The 20,579-nt window shown below is 38.1% G+C and overlaps 1 long non-coding RNA gene across 1 annotated transcript in view; it reads right to left on the bottom strand.

The window, feature by feature from the left end:
* The window catches only part of LOC135208803 (uncharacterized), a 115,507-nt gene extending 110,255 nt beyond the window's left edge, over positions 1–5,252 (bottom strand). The window contains exon 1 of the long non-coding RNA XR_010313223.1: positions 4,888–5,252. This is a non-coding gene — a long non-coding RNA (uncharacterized LOC135208803). The remainder of the gene's footprint in view (positions 1–4,887) is intronic.
* Between the last annotated feature and the right edge of the window lie 15,327 nt (positions 5,253–20,579).

Below are 20,579 nucleotides of genomic sequence, written 5' to 3'. Positions count from 1 at the left end.
CATTGTGATTGCAGAAGTTTATTCACAGTTTGAACTTTTTTAAGGATATCATACCACACCACCGTACAAATAGAGAACCGGTATGATCCCACCTCTTCTGCTAAGGCTTGTGCTTCAATTTTAATAGCTGGATCTGCAGTGCTTGCTCTCACCTCTAAAAGAGCATCTCTCACTTTTGCAGCCTGGAATCTTACAACCTCAACACTGTTGATTCGACTCTCCAACCGTGTGTCTGCCCAGGATTTCAAAGTTGTGTCCACATGATTTTTTAGGGTCGACCACCTTTGAGTGGAGGCAGAAAAGAGATTAAATAATTTTTGCAGGTAGCCAAAGTAGTTAGTTGCATCTGAGGAGCTCTTTGCTGCATCACACACAACCAGATTAACAGTGTGTGCTCCATATGGCACAAATAAAGCCCTGAGGTTTAACTGAAGAAGTCTAGCCTGGACTCCCTTGTTTATTCCTCTCATATTTGCCCCATTTTCCGAAACATTAAACACCGTTGCATCAAGTATTAACACTTCCATTATTTATTTATTTTCGCGTTTACACGTGTATTTATTTATTTGAATTATTCACGTAAAAATAATACTTCTCTCATTTACTAATGTACTAATTTTGGATGGCAATTTGGCGCCCCCCAAGCAAATGGCGCCCCAGGCGACCGCCTGTGCCTAGAAACGGCCCTGCACATTCCTATATAAATTTGTGCGTGGCAAGTTAACCATTTCCACTGCGATTCTGAAATGATCTTCGATGTTACTGATGGCTTTAGACTATGCTGATACCACAACCCACACCCTCGCTCGACACAGGTGCCTAAGTAATATATCCGACTTTCACGGAGTTTCTCAGTCGTTGTATGCGGTTAACAACTGGGGACGGGATAAAAATGTTCACTTCCTCTAAAAGAGAACACAGATTTTCAGTACATTTGTTGGAAGTAAAGCTTTCCTTACATTTATAATAAAAGAAGTAGTCTTTCCCTCTTAACGTCCAGAGCGGTTGTTGCTCTACAAGCTCTTAGACAAGAAAAATACATAAAATAGCTTTTTCGCGTGTTCCATCTATACCCTGCCGTGACGACCATACGTATTCTCCGGTGGCGACAAAGCAAGAAAAAAATTCAGAAAAAAAGAGAAAACGAAAAGAAAATGAAATCGTATGCAGCTCCATGCAGAATTAAGAAACTTTTCCCGGACATTCCTGCGCAACTTCGCACATGTAACTTTAAAAGTGCATTCACTTGATATTTTATGCGACTGTGTCTACAAGGTGAACTTTATTCATTTTTACAACAAGGCAGCGTTGCACTTTCAACAGACATAGTATTTGTCGCTAGAATGCATGCAACCAGATTATGCTTATAACGGAGAATTACAAAAATTTGAAGTTACACGATAGCAAAAGCCTTATTCGGTGGTTACGTACAGGTCTTGCAGGAGAATAATCTGTGGGAGACTGAGGACGTGGAAGGTTAAGGAACCACTGGATTAATGTTAATAATGTATACAATTGCCTCCACATTCCTCCAACTCTCTGGCAAATCGATTTTGAAGGAATTTTGACTCCAAGAATCCTCATTTTGTCATTCAGTTTTACTCTTATTTATTCTTTTATCTTGTACGGTAATATAAAAGAGAATCGAGACAGCAAATCCCATCGTTAAGAACGATAGGCACAGTTAAAGACAGAAGAAAAATATATTCATTTATAATACGCTTTATTTGGAACAGTTTTTCATTTAGATTATATACATTTTTACCGAAATGGAGTCATTCTGTTATTAGGAAGTTAGCTAGGTGAGTTGATGACCTAAACATTTAAGCTTGTTACTTGGAAATGTTTGCAAATTCTGATGAATAATTACACAGTAATCCAAGAGTAGTTATTGTAATCAGGATAATAAAATGAAAAGCGGTTACAACGTTTATTTTGGTCACATATAAACACCTGGTTCTTTGTTGTTCGTATGGTGTTTTTACGTTGCATGGAACCAGTGGTTATTCAGCAACGGGACCAACGGCTTTACGTGACTTCCGAACCACATCGAGAGCGAACTTCTATCACCAGAGATACACATCTCTCACCCTTCAGTGGAATGACCGAGAATCGGACACGCGACCACCGAGGCGGGGAGCAAACGCCATACCAACCACGCCACTGAGGCTTTTGTTGTTTGTGACGGGTGCAGCAAACGCTTGTTTAATATTGTTGCCGTGCCAGGGTAAAAGTACTGTATAAACAGTATAGTCAATATTAATGATCCTCGCTGCTGATAAATCGTCCCATAAAAGCTGAAGTAGAAGCGATATGTATATTCGGTCTAACTCCAGAATGACAATACACTGATCTCGATTTGCCAGAATGGCGTTAGATCAGTAATTGCTCGAATCTGGTCAAAGATCTCCGGTTCCCATGGGTGCCAAGATTTATTCCGAAATTTCAAGTTCCATGGCTCACTGACCCTTCAGCCAAAGTGGTATAGCGGAGGCAGCCTTGGAGCCCAAACCCTTTAACTTCAAATCTAGCTGATGCTAAACCAAATAACGGAATCGCAAGTTTTGCCAGTACAAGAACTCAAGGTATTCTGTAGATGCCCCTGGGCAAACAACGGATCCAAATTTATCTAAAGAACCCTTCGAACATCAAACTATGACCACCTGAAGTTTGAGCGACAGAAGACGAAAGTCCATCGACATTCATCAAATCACACGGACCATATCAACCGTATATATATTTCGTGTGTGGCAGCCATCAATGATCTAGTCACCATTTTCCAAGGTACCCTTGTAATGAGGTTGCACCGACAAGACTGATGTGTAGACTAGATTCTGCAGGTGGTAGACCTCAAACATACGAGCAAAATGTCCCAGTGTGAATATACAGTATCACAGGAAGGTTGCTGATGGAGTAACTTAACGGACTCATCTCCTTATACAACAAACTGGCTGTTGGTTTTTACTTTCAAGTAGTGGTCACATTAGTAAACTGGTCGTTGGGTTTACTTTCAACTAGTCTCATTAGCAAACTGGTAGCTAGTTGTACTCTCGACCAGTGGTCAGATTAGGACTATGATACCTATATCATCATTCAACAGCAGCCTGTGCATCAGTTAAACCTTGCAATGCAAGTAAAGTTCGCGTTCTAGATTAGAAAATAAAAATTTTCTTATTTTTTTATGAGTGTCCTTTACTACTTTTAACTCATGGGCAAGTTAGCAAATTGTCCATTTATGTTACTAGTTTTCAGATTAGCGAAATGGTTATTATCTTTACTTTGAAGTTGTAGCCACAATAACAATAACTTTTACTTTCGTCTGGCGGCCAGAGTAGCATTATAAGATCTGAATACATTCATGCAGCGGCATCTTTCCCAACCGACTTGTACAGGAAACAACTAATACATGAAACATCTGTGAGAGTTTTCTCTTACTTCCAGGAAAACAAAAATGACAGTTGAAAAAAAATGTGACGCACATCACGAGAAAATATCCTCAGTACGTTGAGGAGTAGGAGTACGAAGAGGGAGGGGGGAGGGGGGCGGACGGGAACCCACCACCTTGAGGAAATGAACCTTGGAGAGGTGCTGTCCTTCCTTGGGTCCTACCCGTCCCTTTCCGGGAGTAGGATGGAGAGGGTGTGTTCCACTTTTCCTCCATGAGTCATGTCAAAGTCCGGGTTGTAAAGACAAAGCGGTCGGCGTTGCATCCATCCGCAAGCGAGGTTATCAAAGCATTGAATATATATGCTTTTTTCTGCTCACGTCATCTTCAGCCAAGTCTGAATATTTACTGTGTCTGTTTGATATGTTCTCCGCGACTTCTTCCATTCTCGGCTTTCTTCTTCCTCTCCCAAACAAAATCAGGCAGAGAGAAATGAATCGCATGGCCGATCACGTCCGGAAGATAAGTTCTTTGTGCATGCCATGCTTAGTGCAGTTCTTTCAGACTCAAATTTGCCGTTCATTTGCTCTTCCTCTCTCTCTCTCTCTCTCTCGTACTTATAATCATAACTTTGCGGGCATTTAAAGTAACATTCTGAGAGAAATGACCACTTTGTAAGAACACGAATCAAGCTTTTATTTACTCGGAAAGAACGTGATCGGAATTAAACAGGGTTTTAGCCGGGAGCGTTTCCGACCACGTCAAAAGAGCAGCTGGAATGAGCGCTGGACGCCAACACATTTTTTTGTACTGCCAGCGCAAACACAGATTGCTTCGAATGAACGGTTTGTTTGTTTGTTTTCAGTAATTTGATGTTTTCAGGTCGCTATGGGCGAACGTTGGAGTTTAGCCATCGAACAAAGAGATAAAGATGAAAGTGTCTGATAAAACTCGATTTCCTTGTTTCATGGTGATATCCTTGTGTACGTGGAAAGTTTTTTTTTTATTATTCGATTTCTCCATGCTTGGCGCAATCAGTTTATATACTTATCGCTCCTTCAGTTATTGATGACGCTTAGAATCGTTAGTTTATCGCCAGTAAACTCCACAATAATGTCATTTATCAAATGCAAAATCCATGTTAAGTGTACGAAACATTTCTTAATGAAATTCAATAGGTGACCCAAATCTGGGGTCCCTTAGCAATATTCAATTTCAGAGTCTTGTAAATGATTCGTCTTTTTTTAGAACTAACTACTATCAGTGTCTGGAGATTTCAGATAAGTCCTGTACCATTTTCTTTAAACTGGGTGTCGCCCAAGATAAGCTTTCGACCTCGATATTAGTCTAATTTTTTATCTTTTATCAGCGAAAATATACAATATTTTACAATTTTAACAGAATTACATTCAGAATTAAATTTAATCCCGAGCCAACGAACAATTCCATACTGAACGAAGGAGCAAGGTATCGACGACCAAACAATTATACTGTAGACTCACCTGAGTAAGCCGCATCGTAAGATCACACCGGAAACAACTGGATCTTATCGGTACTGTTGGAAAGCCGTTGGTTTTCATGTTTAATACATCCAGGGAAGATGGCAAAAATACAGTGATTCCGTAGTCAATGGTACATCTTCAAGAACCAAAGAGACTTCATCTCTCGGGAAGTTTATACTGTGGGTTTCTAAACGAGGAATATAAATGGTCTTGGTTACTCTGCGCACTCAAGGGACCTTAGACATCGTGCTGCTGACGTCACACGCACGCACACGTTGCATGCTTGTATGATACTTTTTTTTTTCTTCAACGGGAAGGGTGGGCTAAAGATTTTGCAGGGGTGGGGGGCCTTTTGCTGAAAGGACGTTGGAGTCACGGAATATATCTTTAGTACAATAATTATCCTGTTGTTAAGGTCATTCTTATTAAGTTAAAACGATCACTGTCGTTTTACTAATAGACGTGTCTATCCCTTTTCATTTGACCAGGTATGCAACGCAGACGTTAAAACATCATTATGAAAGTAATGACTCATAATTTCTCCCCTGCTTAATTGCTCGAGAAAAAATCTGTATAGAGATACAACAAGGTGTAGAGGACAAGCAATTTGAATACTGAAATCAGGAAGAGAAATATAATGATCAATCACAAAAAGTCATTAAATTCTTTGAAAGGCCAATTTACACACGATCACGTCCAAATGCAAATTTATAATAATAATTAATATATAAATATATACAATTATTAAATATATTTAATATTATATCTATATATATATATATTATATAGATATATAATATATATATAATATAGATAGAATATATATGCAATATAAAAACCCCGTATCGTGCTTCTAAGGAATCAGTAGAAGGATCCACAGTAGTATTCTTGTTTTTCAAGACGAAATATATATGTAGAAATAGTACTCACAAAAATTTTATTTTTAGTCCCCCTTGAAAAAACAAGAATTATTGCTTTGTGGAATCTTCTACTGATATATATATATATATATATATATATATATATATATAATAATGTATATGTATATATATATATATAATGGTGTATATATTATATATATATGATATATATATATATATATTTTATATATATTCACATCCAGATCAAGGGCAGGAATTCAGAAGCAGATGACACAGTATCCATTTATTCCAAGCTTTCGTGATTCATAATCACATCATCAGGGATATCTACAACAACAAAATACAATATATTAACATAAAATTAAAAGAGCTATATACAAGACCTTAATTTAAAAAGCGGGCGAAGGAAACTGATAAAAACAAAATAAAAGAATAAAATTGGGTAGATCTAGGGTACTTATCCGCGGAGGCCTAGACTATGGCAGTTGCGGTTTTTCGTTGCAGTTTTACCTACTGAACAAGAATTTAAAGTAATATTTATTCGGACGACTGTAATTAACGCCCCAATCCCTAGTGGATGTCGTATCCGCGGTTACGTTTCCTTGCAGGGTAATTCTAAAGAATAGTTCCGAACGAACTGTAAGAAACGTAACCGCGGATACGACATCCACTAGGGATTGGGGCGTCCAATGTATTTCGCCGTGTTTAGTACTGGCCCCTGGGGGTTCATTACAGTCATCCGAATAAATATTACTTTAAATTCTTGTTCAATAAGTAAAATAACAGGAAAACGTCAATTGCCATAGTCTAGGCCACCGCGGATTGCTTCTTTAGAAATACCTAAAATTGTTAAGAACAAACAACCCACCCAAACAAAGACGCACTTAGAAACAAAATAGTAAAAGCCGGACAACACACTTAAATACAAACACTTACAAAAACACTGAAGGTTAACCTACCATTTTAAAGGATAGGGACGCACTAAGGATAAAACATAAAACAAAGAAAAAAAAAATCGAGAGAGGCAGAGAGTGAAGACAAATAGAAGGGGACAGCGGTTTGACAGTTCAGAGAGGGAACTCGTTGTTTAATATTTAAGGTTTCGATTGACTCATCCAGAATCCTCTTATATACGTAGCCATACCATTAAAAAATGCAAAACGGAAATCACCTATGAAGATTTTAAGATTATTGGTTATACAAACAACCCACAAAAGCTGCTTTTTCTTGAAACCTTAAATATTAGACAACAAGTTCCCTCTCTGAACTGTCAAACAACCGCTGTCCCCTTCTATTTGTCTTAACTCTCTGCCTCTCTCGAAAAAAATTTTTGTAGGTTTTATTCTTAGTGCGTCCTTATCCTTTGAAATGGTAGGTTAACCTTCAGTGGTTTTTTAAGTGTGTCTATATTTAAGTGTGTTGTCCGGTTTTTACTATTTTGTTTCGAAGTGCGTCTGTATTTAAGTGCGTTGTTTGTTCTTAACAATTTTATCCTTTTATTTTGTTTTTATCAGTTTCCTTCGCCCGCTTTTTAAATTAAGGTCTTGTATATAGCTCTTTTAATTTGATGTTAATATGTTGTATTTTGTTGTTGTAGATATCCCTGATGATGTGATTATGAATCATAAAAGCTTGGAATAAACGGATACTGTGTCATCTGCTTCTGAATTCCTGCCCTTGATCTGGATGATGAATGGGATGTGCATCGAGTTCGCCCTTACTCCCTGGTTATATATAGGTATATATATATATATATATATATATATATATATATATATATATATATATATATACATATATATGTGTGTGTGTGTGTGTCTGTGTGTGTGCGTGTGTGTGAGTGCATTTAAAGGCCGAGTTCGGGAGGCTTCAGAAAGTTATTATAGTAGTCCCATATAGTTCTCAAGTAGTCATTTAGATTGGGGGTTCCTAAACCCCCTCCCGCAAAGCCCTTCTTCGTCCTGGCTGCTCTCGCGCCGCTCCGATCAACTAATTACCAGGTCATATATATATATATATATATATAATATATATATATATATATATATATATATATATATAACCCAGCACTTACCTAGTTAAGATTCCCGAGTCAACATGAGCACGGTACATTTAACTGTAGATGTCAATATCACCTTGATCTTAAGAGGAATCCAATCTTGGATTCTCTCGTCATTGAGGCGAGTGTCATATTTGATCTGTTGCAATATTTGTAACACGATGGCGGCGATTTTACTATTCACTGAAGAGCAGAGCTATCGACGCGATCAGCAGTACCTAAATACACGAATTACATCATTTCAAATTCAGCTCGCAAAGTGCCGACACTATAGTAGATTTACATCAACCGTGCATTTGATGTCTAGGCCAGTCCCTTACGACGCTCCTGATTGGCTGTTGATAAGCCAATCACACGACTGGAAGCTCTCAGTCTCTCTCGAGAGTTCACATGGGTAGGATCTATGTTCCACCTCTCCTAAGGGATACGCCTTTCAGGAGAGGTGGAACTTACATCCTGCCTATGTGAACTCTCTCGAGAGACAGTTTCCAGCCCTGTGACTGGCTTATCAACAGCCAATCAGGAGCGTCGTAAGGGACTGGCCTAGACATCAAATGCACGGATGATGGGAATCTACTATAGCCGCAATGCAATAAAAACTATGCTGAAGTACGTACAGACCATGTCATAAAATCATGGGTAAAAATGAAAAAAAAAAATTTAAATTCATCATTAGAAATGCTTCGCTCATGCAGATTGCTTCTTTAAAGTAAATAACAAAAATGATACAGTTGCTTACGCTACAGCATTGAAGGGGTCTAATTCACAAAAAACAAGAGATCGCCCAACTGCGCAGTCGAAGGCCATAAACTGTAAGGGCCATCTCAGTCTGCTTATTCATAGAAAAAAATCACAACACACTCTGTAAATCTTAGTCATTCCGTTTGACGACGTGAAATAAGCTTTACTGGAACCACATCGATTCTTCCCAGATGTGCGATGATGACATACGTATATTACTCACGGAGAGTTTTAGCGTCACTTTTCGCGCGAGGATGATTGTCACCGGGAAAACTTTATACTACTTGGGAGATAGGTATGTAAGTTGACCCTGGGAAAGGTGTCCACGTGGAGAAATTAACCATAAGGAAGGTGTCAAAGGGCGAACGGTTCGCGCAGGACAATTCTCGGAGAGAACACTGCCTTGAGTAGCGTAATATTGTCTACTAAAAACAATTCAACAGTTTGAAAGACATAATTATACAACCACGTTGGTCTACTAAAAAATATTTATACGACATCAGATATGAAAAATGTCTAATATTGGAATATTGAAATAAAATTGGCAATTTACTTTATGCATATTTTTAACGTAAATAACTATCTAGAGGTCGACGAGTATCATTTAAATATACCTACAAATTGTTAGTCGGAAACTCAACAGGAGAATCTGATGCGCAAACTAATAGGCCTCTTTATACTAAGACGTAAGTACTAGCTGAACCTAATTTTAGCCTAGAATATAATCCCTAATATCGGGAAATGGTAACTCTGTAAAAGAACTATAGTTTGTAAGATAAACAAAGTAAATATAGAAGAGTTATAGTCTATATTAGGAATATAGACAACGAAAGCAAAAACCGGTAACGTAAGAATGCGCACAAAGTATCATCGAATAACTTCTAAATCTTAAGATATGAATATATATATAATAATATATATATTATATATATATATCTATATATATATATATATATATATAATTATATATATATATATGTGTGTGTGTGTGTATATATATATAGAAGAAACTACGAAACTGCGCATGAAACTTGGAAATTTGACGGCCAAATCTCATCACCAGCCGAGTTGCGTCTAGGTATCTGAGTCAACTGCGTTTCTTGATGAAGCAACTCCCTCAAATGTCAGATGTAAGTCATACAAGCAGCAATGTTTCGAAATGGACACAAAAAGCAGCCAGTTTTCCAGCTGTGTCATGTGGGAGGAGCGAGGGAAGGTTACAGTGCATCGCCTGAATTAATCAGTTGATTCTGGAGGATCCTTCAAAATATATTTACTTTTTGAAAACAATTATGAAATCGGACTTTTAAGATTCACAGTGGCTGCTTGTTTGGGAGATATCAACAGTTACGAGAACATCTAGGAGTCGTCCTTGTTTTTCAACCTCTCTGCAGGCGAATCGTCGACCTTGGGCCTAAATAACAACAACACAACAGGACCGAATTCTCTGTGAAGTTGCAGTTCTTTTAAGGTTTTGTTCTTGTGCAGTGTTGAGACATCATTGGATTGTTGTTAAGATCTCTCTGCGGATGATAAGAAATGAGAGGCGAACAAGAATTCTAGTTTCTAATTAGGTACAGGAATGTTTACCGCGGTGTACTTTTCAATTATCTTACTGTAATATTAAAGAATTTTTATATTACATATATAGATTATAATATATATAGTATATATATATATATATATATTATATATTATATGGGATGGGATATGTTAAATCCTTATGTTGTATGAACAAACTATATTTCTTTTATATAACTATACATAAGGATTTTACGTCATTGTGGATTATATCCCCATTTACTCAGAGGTATGACATAGTACCTTTCTACTAGATATATATATATATATATATATATATATATATATATATATATATATATATATATATATGATTGTGGGCATTCGTAATCAGAACGGCTTTTTCTTCTGTATGTCAGTTTTCTCCTTAAAAATCCCCGGGTAAGAACCATTTTCATATCCGATTTCACGAAATGGGCAGTTTTCAAATTGGTATTCTTCCCCAAAGCCACTGTCCTAGTCTCAATGTTCTAGAACAGTCACTTGCCTGTGACTCTGTCCTCATAAGGTAATCAATGAAGAGCGAACTACATTTTTTCTCTTAATCATGATGGAACATAATCAAATTCGCTCTATTTTCGCAATTTTATTACAATAAGAGATAGATTCACTGACAGTTATATATGAAACTCATTGATGTAGGTGGTTCAGTTACCGATGATAATGAATGGCATCAATGGAAATAATATTTATTAGAAAATTACCTATATAGGAAAGAATTGTACATATTGCGGCTGTCAGACCTATACTGTTTTTACTTCAGAAATTCAAAAGGAAAACATTTGGAGGGAAAATTCACTGTTTGTTCTCTTTTGCCGGACATCGCTGCTTTCTATTTGTAATCTGTTTAGCTTCATTGTCAACCAAAGCTTGCGCCGATATGGTCAGTATATACGTCAGTAATTCAGGCGCCTTGAAAAAAAAATATTCAGAGTATCCTTTACATCTTGCCTATTATAGCATGGTTTTCTCTTCGTCTTTTCAAGATTGTTGTTTTAGATTTAGCTGACCTTATGCCAGAATGGGCTCTTGCTCATCGAGCAGCCCTTAATTTTCAGAACCAACTTTTTCTTACAGCTTGTTATGGATTCGGGAAAGCTTTTGCAGCAAAATTACGTAAGTTAAACTTCTGTTTTAATCGCGTAAATTTACAAAGCGTCACAGACGACCAACATGCCTTTGAAATCAAAAGGGAACTTATCAAAGTTTTCCATAGAAATACAAGCGTGGTTCAAATCTTACTCCAAAACAGACACAGGGTGATCAAGGCGCTCGGTGTGATCTCTGCCAATTTCAGCTTCAAGCAAGTAGGGTGTTTCGAAATTAACTAAAATTGATAAGGACAAAAACAAAAGTAATTCAGATCAGGTATTTATTTAAGTTTCTCTCTGAGTATTTAATATTTTGCGTGACCTCCATCTGCCTGTACCACAGCCTGCATTCTTGAGGGGTATGATTTCAGCAAATTGCAAACAAGCTAAGACTTAAACTCCATTTCCCTAAGCACATCGGTCACCTCTCTTCGCAGGTCGTCGAGGCTTGGTATACCATCATAGTTTACTGTGAGCACTTATAGACGATCCTTTAAGATACTACCAATGTTTTCACACACATTAAGGTCAGGGGAGCTACCTGGAAATGCACTTGACGAGAAGAAATCGATACCACTGTTTCGAAGCAGCTCCTGTGTCTGAAGAGCCTTGAAACATGGTGAGTTATCATGCAAAAATGTGACTTCTTCAACAGATAACACAGTAAGCACAGTTTCTCTGAAGTATTCGCCATCCCATGACTGTCCTTTTTCTTTGATGATCCACATTAACTGTTTGGCTGTGAAACAGAGAAAAATTCCCAAACATTCAGGTAATTTCACAACTTGGCGATGATGCTCGTTATCACTGATATCATCCAACTTTGCAGCCCAAATTATGTCATTTTTATGATTTGACTTCCTAACTGGGTAAATGGAGAATTCGCCTGATGCGGCAATATGGAGAAAGTTGCCTTCATCCCAATCTTTAAGAAATGAACCACAAAACCATGCACGGTCTTCTCTCTGTTGCTGAGTGATGTTGGGCCTGCTGGTAACATGAAATGGCTTGATACCAGATTTTTCCAATTCAAGATATACAGCACCAAAACTTCTCTTCTTTCCCCTTTTTGTTTCTAGTTCAAGCGCCAATTTACGTAATGACTTTCTTGGTCTACTCACTACCTCAGCTATGATGTCTTTTGACACCTGAGAAAGGACTTCAGGCCTTCCAAGATTCTCACTCTTTTCGCAATGACAGTCATATGGATTTTTGTTCCAGTTTCTTTTAACAAAGGATTCATCTCTTTTAATGTTTTTAGCTTTCCAGGAACGTGAAATGAAGGATGCGCCAGCATCCCTGGCCTCTCTGAAGGTTATAGCCCGGATTCGGTCAATCCATCTGATTTCCTCCGAGTCTTTAGCCATGGCTGTATCTAACTCAGTCACTCAGCCTGAAAATACAAGAAATGTAAAATGAAAAATAGCTTAATAAAAACTTAAGATAATGTACTTGAAGATAGGCTATAGCAGAAAACTTTATAACTTTCTATTTGTTCTGTGGTGGGGGGGCTCTAATTTCGAAACACCCAGTATTGACGAATCTAGGCGCATAGTAAGTATCTGTGGGCCCTGGACCGTACTGTGGCCATGAATCCTTAGCAATCTAATAAGGTTAACATTCTTTGCGTTTTCATGCCCTTTTCAGAAAAGGGAACTGGACCTGCCCGGGAAACACATTCTTGCACTTTCCCGCCATTTTCAGAGAAGAGGACGACGGAACCTGCTCGGGAAATGGCCATCCTTGAGATTTTCCTCGAATTACGAAGCGTTCCTTTCCAAGAAACAATGCAATCGAATCATGCAGATGTGAGAAGGGAAGAAGATGCTGTTGAAATGGGTAAGTGTACTGAACACTCACTACGTTGTTATACAAGCTGGTCGTGACCTTCCTATTGCCATGGTCTAGGTATATACCTAGACCGTGCCTATAGCCAGACAAAGGCAGGCCCACTGGCATGACTGGCCTAAGGCAGAGCCGGTACCTCTCATCGGTCTATACTACAATTCAATGTTTCGAGTTTTGCGGTAAAATTGTAATATGCTTAGTTTGCGTCCACCACAAGAGATGATTTTGGCAATGTAGTCGTCCAGCCTGGAACTGGCCTCTCTCACCAATAGATAGGTGCTTTGGTCCGAACCTTAGACCTTGGTCCGAACAACGTGACGTGACATAGCGTCCCTATAGTCGTACAGTCTCGACCCTCTCTTATTCTGTAGTAATTTTTATCAGTATAGTTAAGTTGACAACAATAATAACAACAATTAAAGGTATAAAAATTGCCCATACTAAAGGTTCCTGTGTTTTCCTTTTTCCCATTATGTTGGAAATATAACTCCACGGTCCTGCTGTGGTTGAAAATCTCCTGTCAGACTAATGGTATATATCTGCAGAAGAAAATGTGTTTTCTCCCTTGCTCACCAGGGAAGTGGAAGTAGGGGTTTTGAACTGGACATATTGTTATGAAATGGTCTTTACTCCTCACTGGCATTAAAACAAGAGTAATGAAATTGAAAGCATATAATTAAGCAAGTAAAAAATGCGCAGTTTCTTCAGCGTAATCGAGTTTTGTGTACATCTTGCATTTAGAAATTATTCATTTGCAGTTCTTACAATTTGTAATATTGTATATGCATTGTAGTATATTTACATCAATATAACTAGTAATTATAAAAAAACTACTAATATATTGTAAAATAGAAAATAAATGGCATTTATCCACAAGTGCTTTTAACAATATGAATCTTGTTTTGAACATTCTACTTTTTATTATAAATGAAATCATACTTAACTCATCTGCTAAGGGCATTACTTTATGAAGTTACCAAATTCCAGTTATATATTCACTTATTAATATCGTTGTCTTTTAGTATTAGCACAAAAGCAAAAACGCCCAGAAGGGTCGATGGATGCAGGTAACGGAGATCAAATCTGACGTCAGACTGTGATATTTGTCTAATAAAAGATAAAAAAAAATCTTAAAAGCATTACTGTGATTCTCATTTTAATACGGTGAAGCTTCCCTTATCTGGATTGGATTCAGTCCACTATGACGCTAAACATATGTATGCATGAACACGTTAGCCTGAAGACTAACAGTCTCTCTCTCTCTCAATCTTCTTCTCGATCTCATCTCTCTCTCGCTCTCCTCTCTCTCTCTCTCTCTCTCTCTCTCTCTCTCTCATACACATACGAACTTTCTTTTGTAGAAAATGCAACGAAACTTAGAGCAGAAGAACGTCTAATGGACACGAATAACCTACAATTAGTAACAGACCGACAGAATCTGTTCGCCATACAGATGCGCTTTGCTGTTGAATTTTAAGGTACTACTTCATGCCTGGAATTTATATATCTTTGCTCTCCTGCCGTTTTGCACATCCAGTCTAAAGTCATAAGACCACGATGCTGCTGTTATCATTACTAGCCAGTCTACAATGCAGAATGCTACAAACCCAGAGAGAGCCAACAGGGACACTAGACTGATGTGGAAAAGAAATAGTTAAGTGAAGAATGAATTACAGGATAAAAGAGAACGTGCTGTTGAGTTAACGTAGGTAATATATTACAGCATAGAGAACTCATTAAAACATGCCATTGAGTTCAGTCATGTCTCAAATACTTAGACCTATATATGACGGGCAGCTCATTGCCGTTGTTCTCATTTAGTCAGTCTCCAATGCAAACCGCACGCCCAGCCCCCTACCAAAATAAAAGAAGAAATAAAAATAACGGGTCTAAACCTGAAAAAGAAAATAAGTTTTAAGTTTCAGAGTTTGGAAAGATAGGACTCAGATAGAACTGTCCTTGGGTCAGCGTTGTCAAGAACAAAAAACAAAAGACGAGCATATGATGAAAAATAAGAAACATTGCAAACAGGGACGACGAAAACCAGCATAAAGCTTGAAAAACCGTTACGAAAAGAACTCGCTCCATCTGAACAATTTTAGATGCATAATTAAACCACATGAACAATGTGATCTCAGGCAAGTGTGAAGTAGCGTGATCACCCGATACGTTGGCAGAAGTGAAAGGTACAATGTCGGAAAGTCTTACGGTATAACTAACTTTTTTTATATTTTGATCTTTTGAAAATGAAATAATAGTACTACTGTATTTTGAGTACTTTTATACGGGGAAGCATCGAAAAATACCGACCACATGCACGAGTATCAAAAAGAAATCTGAAGTCATGGGTTTCCCGTCTGAGATGGCGTTATAAGAATGCAGACCCGCGTCATTCAACTATGACTCAGCCATGACCATCTGACTTGACTGACTGTACGGTATTTTCCCCTGCGTGACGCGAACCCAGCCGGTAGGGCCTCCCACTGCTTCACCTGCTGCCGTTAGGGTTTCCTCCTTTACGTGAATCGATAAAACATACGCACACTTTCTCACTTCGCGTTTTCACCCCCCTTCATTTCGGCAGTTACGTACTGTATATTTACAAGGGTACATTTATCCATTCACACACACACAACAGAGGGTGGCTCCAACAAAAGATAAACACAGCAGTCACTACCACATTTATACCCTCCGTGGTAGGCCTATAATACTGATTAATGTGTCTCCAATATAATTCTTTACAGCTTCTTCTGTCACCATTACTCCAATACACAGAAACAAGTATTCCGCTCATCACTCCTTCAAAAATATCTCCCTCATCAAGCCTTACCTTACACATCCAGGTCAGCCACTCAATCACACTTTCGCCGTCTTGTCACAGCCACTCACAGCAATTCCTTCTCGCGTCGTAATTCCTTCTTGCATCTTCAACAGTCACTCCCACAAGCATTCCCAAAGATACAATCACCTCTCCACACCTGCATCACTCAACTGTCTATCCACGAGCCTTCCCAATCTACAAATTCTAAAAATAATCATTCTGTTAATTTAAAACTTCGTACAGTTCAAACAGCCTTTCTGCATTGCCGTTTGTTCATTGACAATTCTCTCTACATTTACCTTCCAGCAAATTAATTCCTTATTCTTCATAAGGCTACTGTTCACCTTCTCCCTCCTGCTCTTATTTTAGCATTCTTTTTCACTCTCGCTTCTAGCTTATCCATACTTGTACGCAATCTTTCTTCTTAGATGCAATTGCGTTTCAAATAATTTCTTGTTTTCTTTCACTCTCATTTTTCTCATCCTACTACCACGTACTGTTTTATTCTTTCTTCCTGACCTCCCATATCGCCAAAATGCCCTCTCTCGAATTTTACACTCTCCTCATTTACTACCTCACCTATGAGTCTAGCCTTATATCATCCACATTTAAACCTTTACATTTTCTACGTACCTCTTATGGGACTAATTTGTTTGTTTCTCCTATTTTCTTCCAGGGTATGCAACCCCTCTTTTGAATTCTGCTAAAGACTGAGTTATAAGGTAGGTAAGATGGTGCATTTATCTGATAACACTACTGGAAAACATTCCAGAGAGAAAAAGAAACAAAGACATGCCAGTTTCAGCACAATGAAAACACAGTTCCTGTGTTGTTGACAAAGAGAGATAATAATGAGCTGGAAACCTCCCAAAGGACGATCGTGGGGGATTAACCCGCGACATACGACTTTGGTACTACACTTGCCTCTCACACATGTGAGTAATGTCGTGGTAAGTCACGGACCTGCCCCTATTCCGTAATCTGCCCATATCATTCGGCACATGTGGATCCCTATACTCTTTTTTTTTTTTTTTTTCATCTGTCCATCCGCCTGTGGTGTTTTTGTATGGTAACACTGCGTCCCGGGCTTTAGATGGTTACATTCAACGATTATAATAATATCCTGTTTCGAATATCAACGGTGTAATTCGCATACAGTAAATTATTAAAACACTTTTCAGTTGCAAATGTACACCCAGATATCGTTTTATTTACCTAAAACTTACACACAGCGTAACTATCTAAAGCCCGGGACGCAGTGTTACCATACAAAAACACCACAGGCGGATGGCCAGATGAAAAAAAACAGAGTATAGATCTCTACGTAAAAAGCAGCTGCTTTCAGCTCTGATCTTAAGTAACCGCCACTACGCATTACTCCACAACAAAGTTTCCTAGGAGAGAAACAAATCCAATTATGTTTATGTACTATATGTAGCCTACATATATTTAAAGATAAATCTGTACATAAAGCTTTTAAGAATAAAAAGTGTCTTTAAATGGCCCCATTTTGTTTTCCGACGCTTGGCATTCGCCGGTGCAACCGAACTGACAAAAATGTTACGAAAGATCAGGCAGTGACACTTCAGTAGAACACTGCGATGCAAGTCAGGTCAACTGCTGTCGTTTAAAGACTAGCAATGGCACTAAAACGCTTTAAACTTCAATGAAGTTGTGTCAAGTTATCTAGTACGTAATAACGGAACTAGTACCTGACATGCTTACGTGGTTCTAACGTTCTAACCCGTAGCTGTTACGAGGGGCCTAGATGCCAAGACTAATGCTAGAGCTAAACTGTCCTTTAAAACGGTGATTTTTTAACGGTAAATTCAAACATCAGTTTTTATGCTTTTGGTCCCAATTAGCCTAACTTATATTATCGTGTACTGGAATATAATGGCCTAAACTGCTGTTGAGGGCAAGAACGACAGATACGTGGTATGATATACAAAATAAACTCACATCTGTTGATGTACCATTAACCTTCTTGTCTTCCCCCCTCGCCCCCCATCCCCGCCGACTCTCTCTCTCTCTCTCTCTCTCTCTCTCTCTTTCTCTCTCTCTCTCTCATATTTTTTATCTGCATTCTTCAGCCTGTATCAAAGACATTTTCTCTCAAGTTATTTGATAAAATTCTGCATGTAATACTGTTAAAATTGTACAATATTGTATATTTTTTGCTAATAAAAGATAAAAAAAAGTTCTCAACCTTTCTCTTCCCTTATTTTTTCCATATAACGTTAGTCTTATAAAAAAAAATGTTAGACCATTGTTCTTAGACCTACAAATGAGCGATTAAGCCAAGGTGACTAAGCAAAACCATCTCCATCTCTCAGGGGTCAGACACACGCTCACACACACAAAAAAAAAACTTTGCAGAGTCATTGAATGGTTCACTTCATTCAGTTTTTATCAGCCTGATAGTTGCTTTCACATCACCTTACCTAACAACTCCCGGGTTTCGCGGGATTTTGTCACCGATCCTTCCTAACCCACGCTCCAGTTACCCTTTGTGACGCAAATTAGCATCCGGCCCTGCAAAGGATTTGCATATGTCTCGCGAGGAGCTGTTTAGCGTCACATCGAAGCGTCTGATTAATTATAGATATGTGTTCTAACGAAGACATAGTTTTCTCGTTTTTAGGTCACAGACTGACAGTCTGATGTTCAGGAGCATTTCATTTTATTTTATGCTATTTTTGTTTTACGCGTGATTATACGTATTCTGCATTCGTCCGATTTAAATCCAATTATCTGTTCGACATGTCCGATTCATTTTGCGCTCAGAATATTTCTTCTCGGGGGAATGAATATAAATCGTATGTACGTGTACTCGTTCGTCTTTAATGTACGTATATATATGGGAGATTAAAGCATGCTCACGAATGCGTTTCTCGAACATCTGTTAGAATTATTGATATGTATATATTTTCTCATGATCTGGTTACTATTTTAGAGCACTAGAACTTATCCAAATACCCATTTATCATTGGCGGTTCTTTATATCTTATGGAGTCTATTACTAAATTACCCCTATCGTGTTCAGTGGACGAATTTGCGAAAGATCTTCCCTGTAATTTTTAACTCTGTGTTGCGACGAATATTTTGAGCGTTAGATGAAATGCTATTTCTTTCTTTAAAACTGCTAATATGAATGAACGTGCAGTTTCTATAAATGCTTATGTTTCTACGATGTGGGTGTTTTTTTACAATATTGTACTGAGGCTCATTTATTCCTTTCATATATATAAATCCTATTAGACAGAATTATAATTAACACTGTCATATTACTGCTTTGTATCACGCGCAGATGATACAATGACCCTATCATGTTTAATGTTACCTCTGTCACCTTTCCTATTATACAAAAGTGAATAATTATTCCTGTCATCCATTCCTTTGAAACTTTCCGTTACCAAGACATAAACCTTACACATTTTGGTCATTATCACAATCACACTTTCGCATTGTACTGCAACTTTTCACTTGTAATCTGACAAACTCCTACTGCCTTTCCATAACTTATCCGCTCAAATTTCCTCCTTATCTTCATATGCCTACTAAAATTCATTCTATCCTTTCCACCCTTGTATGATTCAGATGTGACCACCATCAATGTTCAACTTTCAACACACTGTCTAACTCTAAATACTCATTCCATCAACTCAGGAGTGTATTCTATTCAGACAGCATCTCTCCAGTTTAATGGCTCAGTAATCATTCTCTCTGCATTTACTCCCCTCAGGACAATTCTTTCCTCCATAAGGTATTTGACCCACAAATTTTCATTATACTTCGACAGCTCATGGCCTTCCTATTACGAGGGGTGAGCAAGGTAGGCGCGCAGAGACAGCTCACTTGTCTTTTCTTTATGAAGTCCCCAGTGGCATTTTCACAATATTCGTTGTTAATCAGTATTTGGGGAACACTGTTAAGCTCCCACTAGTCTCCGCCCAACTACTGCAGTGAGTGTCATGACCCAGGGGAAAGCTAATACTTTGTCTACTGATGAGCTCCCCTCTGCGTGAGCGGGAAAAGGGACTCAGTGGTGCAGGTCTTCTAAATGGCCTTCGGGCAGTCTTTGGTAATGGCAGTTTTTGTAGGCTGCTCCGGTTTACTCAACGATTTGTTGAGTAAGTGTACATATACATCAACAATAATGCCACATCGCGCGCCCTTGATTCATGCCCAGTTTACTGCAAAAGCTCACCATCATATGTGAAGGACTCTGAGAAGACAACATTGGATATCGCCTCATTTATTTACCTTGCATAAAATCCTAGGTAGGCTACAACGTTAATTGGACAAAAGTTGATTGAATGCGTGGTGTTAGTTGCTCTTGCAGTATCGAGTCCCTGTTTTTTTCTTTTATACTGCCATATATAAAACTGGCGGACCTGGTCATTTAGCGTCTTGATATATTCTACAGGTACTTGCGTGGCACCATGACGTGTGTTGTGTTTTGATTTATCATCCTGTGTGAATAACAAATCTTTACGCTCGAACCGTCAAAGTTTTTTCTAATTTCCCATATTATACATAGCAGCTTGTTATTTAAATGCACTTTTTTTTTCTTTTTTACTAAATAAGAGGTTTTCAATATTTTTTTTATAAGTGCTTGTTATTCAAGTTGCCAAGTAGTTTTTAATCAAATATGCATATTCACACAA

The sequence above is a fragment of the Macrobrachium nipponense genome, chromosome 35 (genome assembly GCF_015104395.2).
Source record: "Macrobrachium nipponense isolate FS-2020 chromosome 35, ASM1510439v2, whole genome shotgun sequence".
NCBI classification, from domain to species: Eukaryota; Metazoa; Arthropoda; class Malacostraca; order Decapoda; family Palaemonidae; genus Macrobrachium; species Macrobrachium nipponense.
The sequence above is the reverse complement of the archived record's forward strand: the minus strand, read 5'-3'. Positions and strand labels throughout refer to the sequence as shown.